Source organism: Pinus tabuliformis, chromosome 1_2, assembly GCF_031772625.1.
Source record: "Pinus tabuliformis cultivar Carrire ecotype Pingquan chromosome 1_2, CPIR1, whole genome shotgun sequence".
NCBI classification, from domain to species: domain Eukaryota; kingdom Viridiplantae; phylum Streptophyta; class Pinopsida; order Pinales; family Pinaceae; genus Pinus; species Pinus tabuliformis.
In genome coordinates, this window is record NC_142298.1 from 928,128,943 (window position 1) to 928,147,153 (window position 18,211).

An 18,211-nucleotide genomic window follows, 5' to 3' on the forward strand; every position below is an offset into this window, starting at 1 on the left:
GCAATGTCAAAGAGATAAGCTATTTCTCCCATCTTTTATGGAATCTCCTCCTATAAATACTTCCTCCATGACTGAGATCAACTAGCTTCAGAGTCTAGGAATTCAATAGTAAGAGTAGAGAGTTTTGTTAGAGTGTGGAAGTAGCCTCTCATTTAACTTAGCTTGGGATGGTTTTGAGTGGAGTTAACTTGATTATAAGTGTATTCTCACATTAGCCATTGGGTAGGAGAGAGAGATTTTTCATCTTTTGGGAGACAATATACGAGTGAATGTTTGCAGGGACATGCTGACAGGACCCTTCAAGGAGGCTTATGACGTCAAGGCTTGGTTGTAAGTTCTACTTTGATTTATATTAATACAAATCAACAGCTTATTTCCTATATCGTATGTCTAAATGCGTAATGATAGCTTGAAGCTCCTTGACTCTTTAAGTAGATAGTTTTTTTCATACTCTATTATGTTCGTGGTTGTGTTCTGTATGTTGATTTCAAGTACAAGTGATTAGAAGAACGAAAGCTAGAGCAACACAACAGGAACTCCATCGCATGACGATTTGAAGGTAAGCCTTCATGACATCAACTTTCTAAGGAAGTTTGTTTTGGTATTTTTTTTGCTGTGTCTAGACCCACTCTAGGGCTCCAGGGGTTGACTTTGTCTACAGAGGGAACTTTCCTGTGTCACAAGTTGGTGACCATACTGGGGAATAAATTTGTTTTTTGTCCCTTGAATTGAGTTTGTTTCATGTGTTAATTGTCTCCTTTACATTTAAGATGGATTTTTCATGTTTTGGGTTGTTTTGACTACTCCTGGTAGTCTTCCCTCTATCATGAGTCATAGGTTTGGCCTTCCATCAACTAGCTTTTGAAAATTTTCCTTTTTTTTAGGGTCATTGTAGTTTATTTTGTGACAGTCGCGAAGATAGTCACGCCTGTGCGATCTGCTTAGTTGCAACTTCTGCTGTTTAGTGCGATTAAGTCGCCTCACAATCATGAAGAGCTCTGAAATTGTCTCGGAACTGTTAACTGGTGTACATTGGAGATGACATCGCAAAGTTGCTAGTTAGGGAGGTGTGACATTTTTTTGTCGGCACATGTTGTCAGTTTGATGCTCGCGACGATTCCTATAGGTTTCAATTTTGAGGTTTTGCTTGTTGATTGGCCAGTGTGTCCTATCCTTTTGAGCTTCTCTTCTACCTTTTACTGTGTGTCAAATTGTTGATTACTAGAATATTTGATTTTGAGTTCCATTCCCTTGAAACTTCTCCATTCGAACTGTGTGACCTATTTGCCTTAGGGTTTCTTGAAACATTAGTTTTCTTGGGTTACTTGTTCGTTTGATCTTTGGGCGGTGTTTGGCATGATCCCTTGCTTAGTTTGAGGCTTCTCTTTATTAATTGTTTTTTCATCTTCCTAATTGGTACGTGATGTTTGGTTACCAAATATTTCAAGTCTTGTTCATTTGGTTTCCTTCCTTTACTTGGCATAGATCACATTGCTTCCTAGTCAATGGGAAAAACTTTCCAGTTTTGCTAAAAGAAACATCTTCTTGGTTTTGAGTCTTTGATTCATTTTAGAGTAAAATGTTTCTCTTCATTCATTGAGTGATTTCATTAGAAAAGGCTTAAAACTAGTATGGTTTCGAGTTTTGCATTTGGTTGCTTTCTATTCATTTGAAAAAATCAAAATATTGCATTCATCTAGTGTTAGGAAATATGAACAATCTTTTGCATTAGTAAGTTCTTTCCATTTAGAAATTGAAAAGCGAAGGATGTGTTGTTCATTTTCTTGATTAGGTTTCTTGCATTTGTTTGCTTGTCACTTTGGTTGCTTCGAAATGAACCTCTCACTTTGCTTTAGTTAGTCATTCATTGAAAAGAACTGGTTTCTTCACTCATCTAGTTGCATTCTAGGAGCTTTCGAAGATACATTCGGTAGGGCCTTGAAACTGAAATTTAATTCAAGATTAACGACTAAAATTCATTGAATTCATCTAAAAACACATTGCAACTTAACGCTTATATCTAGAGGTCTCGGCTAGAGACGTGTTCCGGTGTCGTTAAACCTAGTGGCTATTGTTTTCACTAAGGTTGGGTGATTCCACCTTTTGTGTTTCGATAAATACTAGTATGGAATTGTGCTCCCTGTACCATCGCGTATATGATGGGAGACCCCACTAGGTTGCAATCCTGTTATCCATAGGAAACCGAGTCGGCCGCCTTGCAAACATGATACACTAAACACAACATTCGGGGAGATTGCCTGCTTGTACTTCTTGGTTTGCCGGGAGGTATTCTGCAATTCACAGGTTATCTGGTAAACCTTTTGCCTAGAGTTCCAAAGTAGTCACTTTCATTCCTTTTCAACTCTTTAAAAGTAAAAGGATCATCTGAGAGCTTGTACTTTCGAGCTCATTTCTAATCGAAAGTGATAGAGTCAACTTTTGTCCTTTTCTCAACTCTTAAAACATGAAAAGGCAAAGTTTTGTTTCAGTGTTCTAAAATTAAATTCCCATGAAATATTCTTGGTAAAAGTTGACTTAGTAATTCTTTAGAGTCGATTCCAATGGCAACATTTATGGAGTCCACCAGTGAAGGGTTCCCTCGAAAGGGAATCTTCATCCTCTTCCTTACTTTGGAAACGCTGGTGCTTCGTATATGGCAATGTTGTCCCTCCCTGGGTTAACCATTGGTCTACCTGTCTGGCTATTTTTGACCTCAGTGACCCCGAGTGTCTCAACTCCTGCCTCGCCATCTCCTTCATTTGAATCATGGCATGATGATTCTAAGGTTGACCCCTTGCCTTCTTCCCTTGTTTCTTCACCTTCCTCTTCTAATTCACCTAGTGAAAGTTTCAAATCTAGTAACCAGGAGGTTAAGAAGAAGAAGAAGAAGACAAAGAATAAGAAGTCAGCTAAGCAAGGGGTTGACCGTGCGGCTATTACTTCAAATGCACCTCCTATCGACAAACCCTTTAATCATCCACGGAAGGTAAAGTTCCCTTATAGGTTGTATAATGGTGACCATCTCCAACGAGACTGTCTTGGCATTCCTAGAGTCTTAGAGGTATGGTCTCAAAATTAGATCGACCCTCCCATTCGACCTCTGGAGATCATGTTCATGTTGCACTCTTGGCTAGTGATGGTAAGAAGAAAGGGAATATTAGATTTCCATGTAGGTCATGTGTAGGAGAGCATCTTCTTCACATTTGTCCCCTTATGGGTAAAGATTCAAAAGTTTTGGAAAACCTTACAGCTCCTCAACCCCAACTTCCTGTTGGTTATCAGAGGCTTTCTTCTGACCCTCCCCCAGTTGGTAAAGAGATTTACTTGGATTCATCTCTTTCTTATCCTTCTCTTTCTGAACCTGACTCTCTTGTGTCTATTCTCGACCAACCATTGGTCAGAAAGAGTGTTGACTTGGTTTCACTAGCAGTTGCTCACTCTGTCCCAAAAGAGCATGGTGATCATACTACTCATGTTCTTCTCATCTCCTCAAATTCTCATGAATCAAAGAGTGACCCTCCCATCTCGGCTGTTCAAGAGAGTCCTTCTTCTATTCCTTTCGAGCATGGGGGAAATCATATGATACCCCCACCAAGTAGTTCTGTTGTTTCTTTTGATTGGAGTCACTTGACTGCTTTCTGCCTCCCATCTTATGTGCCTTTCCAGATCACCATACAAGCCTATAATATGGTAGTACCTGACACTATATTAGATGAAGGTGCATCTATTAGCATCATGTCTTCTACTACTTAGAAATCTGCGGGCTCCCCATAGCTTGTGCCTGTCACCTAGAATTTGTTGGCTTTCAATGGAGGAACCAGTCAACCCTTAGGGATCCTTCCACAGTTCCCTATTACTTTGGGAGGAAAGACCGTCTATATAGACGTGATGGTAGTCCAAGGTCTGTTAGATTTAACTCTCCTCCTTGGAAGCGACTATGTTTACATCATGGGAGCTCTTGTTTCTTCACCTTTCCATGTGGTTTGTTTTCTACACGAAGGAAGAATTGTAACTATTTATCAACTATTATTCATTGGTCACCAGGCACCTCCTTTGCAACGATCATCCCCTATCAGCTCTTATTTGCAAGCAGTACCTTCCCCGCCATAGGTCAATTATGTGGCTAACCGTTTTGTCTCCTTATCTCCTGATGATCACATAGATGGTATATTACATTATGTACTGGGGGCATTGGAACCCGATCTGTCTTTGGTACCAAATGACATGTATTCCTCCCAGAGCATTGTCCTTCCATCTAGGGAAGACCTCTTGGGAGCTATGTTTTCGTATGGTCCATGAACAAATGTCCGAGGATAGTTTGTTCCTGTGTCAACCTCGTTAAAAAATGAATCAAGATGTCCGAGGATAGTTCCTGGTCTTCTGTCAACCTCTTTAGAAAATGAAATAAAGAGTCAGAGCATAGTTCCCTGTCTTGTGTCAAGCTTGTTAAAAAATGAAACAAAGGTTATGAGGATAGTTCTTTTATTGTGTCAACCTCATTAAAAAATGAAACAACTCTCTTTTCCAAATCGAGTCTTTGATTAAGACCTCGTAAAATCCCAGTGGAGTCTTACCAAGATCTCGAAACTAAACCTTCATTCCATCCACCTAGTGGAATGAAATGAAGCTTGGGGGGCATGTACCTCGATTTGAGTCATTATGCTAGGGGCATGTGAACTTATAGCAAGTTGTTTCAAGCTTGTGTAAACATGAAACCAAATCCAAGCAGAGTTCTCCATGGTTCAATCTTGTGTAAAAATGAACCCACACTCAATTTACATCTCGTGATTTCCATTTTTATCAGCTGATTTCTGCTAGATGAGCCTTGGTTGTTCATTCCATCGCCACCATCTCTTTGGCTGATCGTATGCTTTCACTTGGTTGTTTTTCCTTTGCTGAGGAACCTCAGTGATGAGTGGTTTTGTTAGCCAGCCTCTTGACCATTATGTGTTTTGAGCAATTCCTCCATTGTCAGAGCCAATTTCTACCCTTTATACCACTCATTCCTCCAAGATGAGTCACCTTTAAGCTATTTTCTGACTCATAAGAAATGAAAATCTTGTAGAGTATTTTTTCCCTTTTTGACTCTTTAAAGAGAATAAAAATGGGAGGTCTGCTTTCAGCTCTTTTACGACCCTTTAAAAACGAAAAGATTACCAAGCTCTTGGCGCTTTGCACTCGTTAAAGGTTGTAAAGTGTCATCTACCTAGTATAAGTTTACCCCTTTTATGGATTGGGATAGATTACTTACGTAAAAGGTATACGTTGATCTATTATGGTCAGTAGGTTCCATTGGGTATTGTTTTTTACCTTTTTGGATTCGAGGGACATTATGAAAAGGGACCTTTGGAGCTTTCTTTTCTGTGTCTTTTTCAAACTCTCTAAATATGAAAAAGACTCTGAGTTTTATCTATGTCAGACTCATTAAACCCTGACAACATTAGACTTGTCATTATGATGAGACCGAGCTTCTCTTTCCTAGGGCTCGTTAAAACTTACTAGGTCGGATATGTCCAAAGGACAAACTTACATTACAAGCATATGCTATCTCCTTCAAGTTTTTGTTTCAAAAATAATTGGGGTACTCACCAGAAATGGTGGGGGAAAATTTGGAAGTAATCTGTTGGTTGTATTAATTATTATGGCAGTTTGTCACTCTTGAACATCGATGCTCTTTCTGCTTCGTGTCAAGTTGGGATATCCTCACTTTATTGTTGGCCTTTTGGGTTTTGGGTCATCCATTTTGCCTCATTCCATCTGGTCCTTGTTGCATCATCATGACCTTTAATCCCTTAGTACCAAAATGCTGCCACACTCTGGAGTCATGTCACCGATATGTTCAAGAGCTTAATCTTTCTACAATTTGTGCCCTTACACATCTTCCTATGAATCTTTGTTTCATCCACATTCATCTTGTTCCTTTGTCTCGCATCGATGATGTGGGAAATATTATGGCCCTCCTTTGACCAATCACTTATTGTCGACCTCATCTCATTATCCGGGAAGTTGATATAGAGACTCCTTTCTGGTACCTTGGAGCTTTCATGCCATAATGGTAAGTTCTTCTCATTCGACAACAGTCTTTCATCATTTTCCTTCGATCAAGTGATTTCACGGGTGTTAGAATTCAGATCATTCTTCACACTTCGTGGATTGTACTAGTGGTTCCTTGGGAACCATTGACATTACTAGTGGTCTCTCTCGCGCTTGTTAACGATTTTCATCATTGACCGGTAATCAAACAATTTTCTAGAATGCTCGACTTCAGTGCATCTATTCACATATTAGAGTTTGTACCATTGATCAATTTGGGATTCAAGACCTTGGGTTCAGATTACACGAGCTTGGGTTGCGCGGATTGGTTCATGATTGTACATGTGAATCTTTTGATTGGATGGCTATGACCATACCTGAGTCTTTCATACGGTTCTTTTGATTGTGTTATAGACAATTTTGTGCCTTGCAGCATCAGGCATGAATTGCCAATAATCCAAGGGATCCAAAGTCCCTAAACATGATGTTCCTACCCCTAGAGGAACAAGGTCATCAAACCAACAGCTCTCAGATCAGTTCTCCACCTGAAAACACTAAAAAACAAGCAATCCTGAAATCAAAGCAGGTGCTCCACTAGGCTTCTGCGCTGAAACTCAACTCCTCCATGGTGTACCTGCGTTGCAAAGCAGGTAGAACAAAGGCCACCTGCGTTGAGCGAGATGGGACAAGTGGCACACTGAGTCATTGCTCTGGAATCTTCCAAAAATGACACTTGGATCAGGGATTTCGCCTTGTGATGAGTCAGAGGCTCTGTTTCTCCAAGTGGAAGCAAGGTTCTCCAAGTGGACTTAAGAACTGAAGATCAACTGAAGAGAGAGAGGACACAAGGCAGCTACACATCAGTTGCAAGCTGACTCATCCTTTCTCAATTCATCTATATATTGAGCTCTCTCCTATGAGCTCAGGAGGCTGGAATTTTGTGCAAAGTAATGATATGCTGTTGGTTTCACTATAGAACTATTGGGTGATTGCTTGAAGGAGGTGAAGAGGAGAAATTCTTTCTGCTGGGAGGTGTTGCTGGATTGGGGCCTTCAATGGTTGTAACACTCTCAGAACTTTACTTCTTCCATTAATTAAAGCTATTGAGGTTCTTCTATATGCATTTGTTCCAATGATGTATTGTGATAATTGTATATTTGATTTATGCTAATCCTTGAATCAGTTATGATTGCATGCTTCTTGTAGTTTCCTTCTTTGTTATTTTGCAGGATCTCATTGTAGCTGGGCCAACAAAAGAGCAAGGAGCTGGGAGCAAGCAGCAAAGAGAAGAGTTTGGATTTGACATTAAGCGCAAGGCAACGGTTAGTGCATTTCTTCATTCTCTCTTGCTTTCATAAAGAAGTAAACCTTAAGTAGTTTTCTTTACAGTTGTTGCTGAGGTACTATCACCCTTAGAGTGGGATAGGGTCATCCGAGTCGGATACTTTTCCCTACAACAAACTGGCGACTCCACTGGGGATCGTATCTGTTTGATTGTTTGTAGTATTTTGCTATTCATTTCCTGAACAAAAGAGTACCAAATCGAAAAGCTTTTGACTATATCAAAAGCGAAGTAGAGGGCAGCTACTCTAGCTCATTTCTGAGCATGTTCATGATTTGAAGAGCTGATCTACAAGGATCCTTGTAAGCTCTTAGTGATAGCTTTTCATCTTCCTTGTCATCCCTTAGTGTGTGCTTGACTGATAGCTTCTGATTTGAGCAAAAACTGTGAATTTTTGAGAAAATTGTGACCCGGAAACTGAGAAAACGCAACTTTCGTTTTCCAAAGCAGGTAGTACACAGGCTACCTGCTTTGCAACGTAGGTCCCGAAGGGGCTACCTGCGCTGAGAGCCAGACTGGCTGTGCAGCACCTGCGTTGGCCCAATTTTGCCTTGTGCATTTGGGGTTTCCTCCCTTTTTCTTGCCTGTTTTCACTATAGATTTTGCAGCCAGTTACCAGTCTTGTACCTGTTCTGAAACCAACCTTACTTGCCATCATTCCGCCTCTATTATATAACGAAATTGTACTTGTTCTTTTGTATTTCTTGCTTCATTTACAATTTCCCATAACGAAAGTGAACTAGTCTTGCTTTGGCCTCTTAGATCTGAACCTGTGTTAGGCATTGTGCTGGTCTAAAGAGTTAGCTTGTTTGCTTTCCATAGCTGATTAGTCTTTTTACTTTCGTCATTATGGTTTGATTTCATGTATTTCCAGTGATTAAAAAAGTAAATCTTAAGGTGTCTTTTGATTTTGGATGAACTTGTTTGTTTTTCGCTTGAAATTGAAATCAAAATTATATAACAGCTTTCTTTCTGTAGTGCATCAACATTAAGAAAGGGAAAAGAAATACTTGCATTGTGCATTTTGCATTTGAAAAGTTTGCATGATGATTTAGGAGAAAGTGCATTAGTTTGTTCTGTATGAACTGTGTGAAAAGATTTGCCTTTCTTCTCCCTCAGTAGTTAAGATTTTCATCAGTCAAAAAGATTTGAAAAAGCTTGCTTCTCATCTTAGGCTGCATTTAGGAATTTTTCATATACATCTCATGGTGAACCTTGAAAGGCAAAATTTAAAAAGATCAACTTAAAATACACTGAATGAACCTAACAACGCATTGAAACATAACACAAACACATAGAGGTCTAAGCTAGAGACGTGTTCCGGCGTCGTTAAACGTAGTGACTGTCGATCTCTACGAAGGTGGGTGATTCCTCCTGAGGGACGATAGCACTAATACGGACTTGTGCTCCCACGTACCGTCGCGTATATATTGGGAGACCCCTATAGGCATTTATCCTTTATCCTTAGGAAGCCGTGTCGGCCGCCCTACTGATCGCGATGCAGTGAACACAGCATTCACGAAGATCGACCACCCGTACCGTAAAACGTATTCTGTGGTTTCGCGAAAGGTTTGGCACACCCTCTGCCTAGATCTCCAGAGCAGTTTCTTTTGGCCCTTTTCAAACTCTATAACTGAAAAGGTCCAACCGAGCATTTGTCACTTCGGGCTCGTTAATACATCGAAGGAGACTAGAGTCATCTTTAGCTTTTTCTCGACTCTTAAAACATGAAAAAGCAAAGTTATGTTTAAAAGCGTCTAATAAAATTCATTCAAATCGGAAACACAAATTTTCCCCTTTATATTTTAGTTGATCGAGTAATCCGCAATCGTGGAAGAAAGTCAATTGAATATCCGTCGTTCTCGGAGGCTTGCGAGTCAACCGTCTTTGTCTCCGGAATCGAAAACAATCCGGACAAAGCGAGCTCGTCGAACCAGTTCAAAATCTCCTTTAAAAGTTAGAACAAGTGTTCCAACAACATCTGAGATTCTGGTTACTCCAAACATTTCCGGAAACCCTGCCTCTATAGAAGAAGTTCAACCGCCGCAGAAGGACAGTAATACTGATCCTAGTCTGGGGGCAAATACTTGTATAACTGAACCAGTTCCATCTGTAACTGGTCCAGAGAGTTTTGTTCCTCAAACATCTGTCGCTGTTGATACAACCCCTTCTTCGGCACCGGAAATCTATTACGGACCTGACGGTCTTCCTCTTCCACCTGGTCTGATTGCGATAGAGGAAATTATAGAGGAACCGCAAGTATCCACTCCAACTCATTTTGGAGTAGGGGTCACTCTATTTCCTGCTACAACAGAAGTTTGTCCATCACCAGTGGAGGTTCCTGTAGAATCACTAGGCAATCAATTGGATAGACTCAACATGTCTGAACAACCGTCGACATCTAGGACTGTGTCAAATGACACGGCGACGACAGAATTACCTGCTGCAAATCCAACAATGTTCGCCGGCATACCATCTATCCCAACTAGCTCTCAGTCGCTAGAAGGAGTCCACCAAGGGACTATCTCGGCAGTATGGTCTGTTCCTGTTTGTTCCGGAGTAATGTCTGGTAACTCTTATGGTGAGACTCAACAAATTGACCCTTTTGGGAATCAATTTAGGCCATCCAGTCCTCCAGGACAATCAATTGCCTTGAGTTCTGGATTACCACTGTATGGGGGGCAGTACGCCCTTTCATTACCCCCTCCGGGAGGGTACCCATACGGGAGTTCTCAACCTTATTCAAGTTATGGTGGAATTGCAACGAGTAGTTGGGTACCTATGCTATCCCAGCCACCAAGAGTTGTATATTCTATGCAACAGTGTGTACCTGTGATGAACATCCCAACTACACCGGCTATTGTAACCGTGTCGCAAGTTCAAACGATGCCTGTTGTATGTCAACCTCAGATTTCTCAGGTTCTCATGCAACAGCCCCTTGACCCTGCGACCCAACCACAATCGCCTACTGGTGGGGCGACACAAGTACAATCGGGTACAATCACCCCACATCTTGGTCCAATGGTTAGTATAGCACAACAACCCATGGTATCGCAACCGTGGATAGTGCAATACCAACAGCCACAATTCCAACAAGTGTACCAAGGTTCTGAACATCAAATCTTTGCGAATACTGGACAACCATATATCCAAAATGGTCAAAATCAACCACTTTATAGTGGTCAAGTCCATCAACCGTATCAGTCATACCAACATCAACTCCATTATGCTGGTATGCAAAGACCAACTGTTCAGGCGATTCCATCGTACCCTGGATACGCTTCCCCTAACTTGAATCAACAGTTACCATTTGTGGCGACTTTAGAGTTGCCTGATTTACATCGGTTAACCAATGATCCAATTGCTTACGCCCCATGGTGGCCAGTGATCCCGCACAAACTCCCATCCGACATTCCTAAATTCAATGGAAATCCAGGTGAAGACCCGTCGAATCATGTGATGACATTTCATCTATGGTGTTCGTCGAACACTTTAAATGATGATTCGATAAGGCTTCGCCTCTTTCAGAGGACATTGACAGGTCCAGCGGCGAAATGGTATATAGGATTGCCAAGAGCTTCGTTCGACAATTTTAGCTCCCTTGCCACGACATTTTTAACCCACTTTCAATTACCGATAAGGTATGAAACGGGAACAGAGATATTGACTAACTTCAAACAGACAACCGCAACTCATATATCAGATCATATACATGAGTGGCGACGTCGACGAAGAATGGTTAAAACATACGTTCCTGATCAGCTTTTAGCTGAGTGGTTTATAAAGTCGTTACTTCCGGCCATAACGGAAGATGTGGCAAAGGGGGGAGTCGTAACAGAAGAGCAGGTTATTGCTCGCGCACAATATTTGGACTTAGTATATACTCAGTCCGGCACGCTCTATGACAAAATACCAGACGCCCCTAGACCAGAGTTTTCAATCCCTCCTCCTCCTAAATCAAATAGTGACTCTCATGCCGGCGATGGCGTGATTGGCACCTTAAACACGAATCCGAAAAAGACCAATCAAAAGAAGGCCCGTAAGGATTCGAATCAAAATGCGCATGAAGAAATTCTTGCTTCGGAAGTAAATGCCGTATCGACAGATAAAGGCAAAGAAACCAATCAACCAGGAAGCAAGAAGAAGCAAAACAAAGGGAAGAAGAATAAACAAGGTGAGTCATCCCCTAAGAAAAATTCTTCGAACCCTCCTGGGAATAGGAAACCGAATCCATGTCAAATATGCGATGACAAGGATCATAACACTAAGAATTGCCCATTCAAAGCTGAGCTAAAGAGGTTCTTTAAGAGTCCGCATACCTCAGCTGTGTCAAGTGATCCATTTCCTAACCCAGGTCAAAATCTGGTTGATAGTGGAAACGCTTCCCCGTCTCAAGTACTTATGTTGTCGATTTCGAAACAGCAAAATGATGCTTTGATTTCGACAAGGAACAAAGATTACGGGAATCCACAGGTGTCGAACGATAAAGGTAAAGATCAACCTAGCAGTTCGACAACAACTTCGGCAGAAGTTGTACCCCCCATCACGCATGAATTAACGATAAAACCGCCAAAGGGAGTAGTACACAAGTCTACATTTAATCCTCGTGCCAGAGCGGCACAGCATTATAACATAGTGGAAGATTTGGCACAATCGCCATCTGCTATGTCGACTCTTGAGGTACTACAACATTGCCCATCCCAAAGGCAGGCATTGTTATCAGCAATTGGTGGGGTGGATCCTAAAGATTCCAATCTGGTATCCTTTGATCACAAAGGGTATGATCCTCAGTTACCAGCTCAACTAGCTTTCCTCGTCCAAGTGAAAGCCCTCAACAAAACAGTTCATAGAACGATTATTGATGAGGGGGCATCGACATGTATTATGTCGATGAGTTGCTGGAAAACTTTAGGATCTCCAACCTTGTCGTGATCATCGACAACATTAAAAGCATTCGACGGAAGGATATATACCCCTTACGGTATCCTTAGTAACCTGAAAGTTGAACTAGGGGGCAAAACAGTAGAAATAGATGTTGAAGTCATTGATGGCAATCTTGACTATAACATCCTACTGGGAAGGCCATGGATTTATGCCATGCAAGCTGTTGTGTCGACTTATTTTAGGAAGATCGCATTCCCCTTTGAAGGAGGGATTACGGTCGTCGATCAACAAAACTTCCTCCCTAATGGTTCACAAGTTACAGGAAGCGTTCCCATGATCCATGGCAGCGACCGGTCGATTCAAGATATTGGAGTAGGTCTGTTGAAATATCCCACTATGATGGGAACTTTCGCGCTACCACCTCCTAGTTGCATAGGAAATGTACCATTTGTAGCAACATGCAATATGGTATCCACCTTGAAAGACACAGAAGGCAAAGTCGCTATGGATCATGCAATGGTTTTGCCACCAAGCCCCATTGAAATATTGTAGCAATCAATGTTTCATGCCTGGGAGGCGAATCCCAATCAGCGCTCTTCGAGCGTTTGGGTAGATAGATCTAGAGAATATGGTACCCCATTAGATCCTTGGTCGAAAGTACATGGGACTGACGAAGGAATCTTGCAATCAATGATGATTGAGGGGGCACCATGGAATGATCACCACCATCGTTCCCTTCTTCCGGAATACGAAGAAGATACTCAGAAAGATCTTTACCACCCTTCAGTCTTTGAATTCCTAACAAATACTGTAAACACGGTGGATTCTGAGCGAAACTTATCCAATATTGAAGAGACTATAGCCATAAATATCTCGACCAAAACAGGTATTGTAGAGAATATTCATGTTGGCAAAGGTTGTTCCCCTTCAGAACTGGAAATATATAACGCTCTCTTTCGCGAATTTAGAGATGTCTTTGCTTGGTCATATGATGAAATGCCAGGCATCGACTCAAGTATCGTTGAACATGAAATTAAAATGTATCCTGATGTCAAACCAGTAAGACAACGGCTTCGACAGGTGCACCCTAAGAAAGCCGCTGCCATTAAAGCAGAAGTTGAGAAACTTCTCCATGCTGGATTCATCTACCCGGTTCCTCTAACCGATTGGGTATCGAATATTGTTCCTGTTATGAAAAAACAAGGAACAATACGAGTGTGCGTCGATTATAGGGATGTAAACCAAGCTTGCCCAAAGGACAACTACCCTACACCTTTCATCGACCAGATAATTGATGAATGCGCCGGATGTGAAATCTTTTCCTTTATGGACGGATTCTCCGGATATAATCAAATTAATATCCGCCCACAGGACCAGTCTAAGACTGCATTTATATGTCCGTGGGGCACATTCGCTTATCGAAAATTACCCTTTGGTTTGAAAAACGCAGGGGCGACTTTTCAGAGGGCTATGAATTATGCCTTCCACGACATCAAGAGCATTGTTCAACCATATCTCGACGATCTTCCGGCTCATTCGCGAAAGCGGACTGATCATCCGCAGCATCTAAGAGCGATATTTCTACGTTGCCGACACTACAAGATAAGACTCAATCCACACAAATGTGTGTTTTGCGTCGGTTCTGGTCGTTTACTTGGCTTTGTAGTCTCTAAAGATGGGATTCATCTCGACCCCTGTAAGGTTCAGGCAATCATCAATTTGCCTCCACCTTCGAATTTGCTTCAGATTCAGAAACTCCAAGGGAAAGCAAACTTTCTGAGGAGGTTCATTCCAAATTACGCAGAACTTGCTAAAGGTTACACACGTCTTTTGAAAAAAGATGTACCCTTCGACTGGGACCAGGTTGCGCAAGCTTCCTTTGACGCTTTGAAAGAGTCTCTAGTAAAAGCATCATTAATGTACGCCCCGGATTATCTTAGGGATTTTAACCTGTATCTAGCTGCAGCGGATACAACCATTGCGATGGTTTTAGTTCAATAAGTCGATGGAGTTGAACATCCTGTATATTATTTAAGTAAAAACTTAAATGATACAGAAAGTAAATATTCTTACGTTGAAAAGCTAGCGCTTGCTGCTGTTCAAGCGGTACAGAGATTTCGACATTATATCCTCTTTAGGAAAACTACCATTCTGTCAGATTGCAACCCCATGACTTATATACTGTCGCGACAGTTGCTTGGGGGCAAGTATTCCAAATGGATAGCGATCCTTCAAGAGTTTGATCTGGAATTTGTAAAATCCAAGTCAAAGAAAGCTCTGGTATTCGCAGAATTATTATGCGATCTCCCATCGTCGTCCAACGATGAAACTTCCAAGGAATCAATCGTGGACGAGACTTTATTTTTGATATCTGCAAGCGATGAATGGTATGGAGATATAATTATCTATCTCCAAACCCAAAAGTTTTGGCCAGACACCTCACACTCCGAACAGAAACGTATACGATACCAAGCAAAAGACTACGTGATCGTCGGTGATACCCTTTACCGTCGTGGTATCGATACAGTTCTGAGGAGGTGTCTCACCCATGAAGAGGCCGAAAAAGCCCTGAATGAGTGTCATTCAGGCGCGTGTGGAGGGCATCAATCCGGTTTCGCTACAGCCTAAAGGATATTAAGAGCAGGATATTTTTGGCCAACCATGTTTAAAGATTGCATAATCGCAGTCCGAAGTTGTCATTCCTGCCAAATATTTGATAGCAAAACCAGAAGACCACCCGCACCACTGCAACCAATAGTTGCAGTTGGGCCTTTCGCCAAATGGGGCATCGATTTCATGCAATGTAACCCCACCTCGATCGGGGGGCATGGGTATATTATAGTCGCAGTTGACTATTTTACCAAATGGGCCGAGGCGATGCCTACATTGGACAATACTGGTGAAACAGCTGCCCTATTCTTTTTCAATCATGTAGTCGCCAGGTTCGGCGTACCCCAGGCTATAATTACAGATCATGGATTACATTTCCGCAATCACATGATGGTCGAATTAGCTGCCAAACTAGGGCTATCTCACGACAGCTCTACTCCGTATTATCCACAAGCCAACGGACAAGTTGAAGCAATCAACAAGGTCCTGAAGCGTATGTTGCAAAGGATGATCGGAGTTCATAAAAGAAGATGGCACCTAATCCTGTATGCAGCCTTGTGGGCCTACCGAACTTCGGTAAGAAACGCAACCGGATTCACACCTTTCCAATTGGTGTACGGTCTAGAAGCAGTCTTACCGATCCAGTGTGAAATTTCGTCGCTTAAACTCGCAATTGATCTCCTCCCCGGAACTTCGGAAGAAGAGGCTCGTTTCTTGGAATTAATCCACTTGGATGAAACCCGTCGTGATGCCGCTTTGGCTAACGAAGCCCATAAGAAACGAGTCAAGGCTCAGTTCGACAAAAATGTCAAACCCCGTGTCTTCTCAGAAGGTGATTTGGTCTTGCTTTATGACCAAGAATCCGATAAATTAGGAGCAGGTAAATTCAATTCCTTATGGATGGGCCCCTGTATTGTTAAAAGAGTGTTAGCAAAAGGAGCCTACGAGTTAATAGATTACGACGGAATTCCACTAGCGCAGCCCCGGAACGGGCTGTACCTCAAGCGTTACTATGCTTAAATAGTAACCTGCATGCTTTTGTTGTATTTTGTTTTCACCAAAGTTCTTGTTCTGGTTGAGTGATTCCCCTTTTTCATTCGTTGCAGATGTCAAACCTTATGGAGACATGTGTTGGATATGCCGACGGAGCGAGTCGTAGTTCGCGGAACCTATCCTCCGCAGCATGGGCTATTTTTGATCCAAGTGGCGAGTTAGTAAGTTTCAGAGGTGTATGTATTGGGCAATCAACGAATAACATCGCTGAGTATAGCGCGTTGATAGAACTACTCTCTGATGCCGTCACACGAGGCATACGCCGACTAATTGTCAGGCTAGACTCACAGCTCGTAGTACTACAACTCAATGGCATATATTCTGTTCGTAATCCAGCTATTTATCGCATGTTCCTAAGAGTAAAGATCTTGGAAAGACGATTTGATTCAATTCAATATCAACATATTTCAAGAAATTTAAACACATTAACTGACTCATTAGCAAACTATGTGTTAGATAGACATCTGCAACATTTATAAAAGGGACACATCATAAAAAGTGTACATATGAATCATCCAAATCAACCAGAATAAAAATCGAAAATCAAAATATATATAAGCTGTTCATAAAGTTCATACATAATGTTCTGTAACCGAGACAAAATTGGTCATGTGACCTAAAAACTCAAAAGTGCTAGGGGGCACCCTAGCCTAGTGATGCTCTTGATAGTAAGCCACAGTCTGTGCTATCATACGCAGAAGACGGGTCCATCGTCTAGGTACACCGATAGTATGCTGCTGCATCGGTAAAGGTAACTCGTCAATCTGTACATCCGGAAGACCACGGGTAAGGTTCTCAACCTGCCCCTGCACAGCTGTAAGGGTCTCAGTATCGCTAAGATCACGGATAATAACTCTCCGAGCAGGTTCCTCTGCTGGAGCAGCAACAGGTGGTCTCAGACGAACTGCCGGACGAACAGGACCGACATCTGCAAGCACACATGAGTTCAATTAAAGTCTTGATAGAATAAAGCACAAGAACATTATAAATGAAAACAATGAACAGTAATATGGTTGAAGTTCTTACCAGTAGCATCCCACTGAGCACCGTCTGGCAGTACCATATCCGGATCACCCCAGAAATCCATACCAACATATGGGTACTCGGAAAAAGCCATCTCCTGGTGATCGAACCACCTGAAGAAAGCGGCATTGAAAGAAATCTGAGATTGACCTGCATGTCTGGACATGTGATCGACCCATCGCTGCATACGTGGCTCGGTAGGAGAAGGCACTCCGAGATCAATGTACTGAGGTTGCATCAGAGGGATCTTCTCCAAGGCGAAGGCAGTCAGAATCGAACCAAAACCAAAGTTCTTCAGCTTCCCGTCCTTCACCTTGTTCAATTGATTTTTCATCTGAGTAAGCACCGCATCACTCCAGTTGAAGATCTTCGGTTGGAGACATTCCAAGGCGTGCTGCATATGAGACCTGTTGGCAACATGTAAAGATGCGCTACCGGCCATCCTACCAAGAGTATACAGAATGGACCTGAGAGGCCTGCTAGTAACATCACGGGTAACCACCTTGCCATCTCTGCTCGGCTGGGACCCCTCCCTGCAGTACTGGCGGACATAATCTCTCACGGAATCATTCCCCCGAACTGTACCTGATAAAGAAATGGGGGCACCCCGCCTTGACAAGCCAGTCAAGAAATAAATATCTGTCACGGTCAATGGAATAGGTTTGTTCCTGATCTGGAATACTTGGTTAACAGGATCCCAAGCATCAAGCATATACTGCAGTAGAGAAATCTGTGCTCTCATGTTAGAGATACGGAAAAACTTCAGCAAACCACAGTCTCGTAATGCGCCCACCGTAACAGGATCATGAAGGGCAATCATATTATCTTCTTCATGTTCTCGTTCTCGCCATGTTAGGGCCATCTTGATCAAGAATCCCTGCAAAACAAACAAGAGAATGAGTCAGCTCCTGAAATTGATGAAAAACTGGCGAAAATTTCATCAAAATCTGTGAAAAATTGTTGTTTTTATGCCCCAACGCAGGTGCCCAGTGTACTACCTGCGTTGGGGGACAAGCTGCCTTCAAACAGCTTGAATCCCAACGCAGTTTTCGAATGGGGAACCTGCGCTGATCAGAGGGCGCCCTGGCAAAACCCCAGAGGCTCAATAGAACAACAAAACAGGCATAAAACAGGAAAATGAAACCATGAAAATGAAGAGCTAAGGTTTAGCTCCTACCTGGTCCAAACGGCGCCGAAAATCGTCCGCAGAATCTCCCGGAATCAGCTGATGAAAATCAAGGGAAAAGAGGCTCCTCCAAAGCTCCA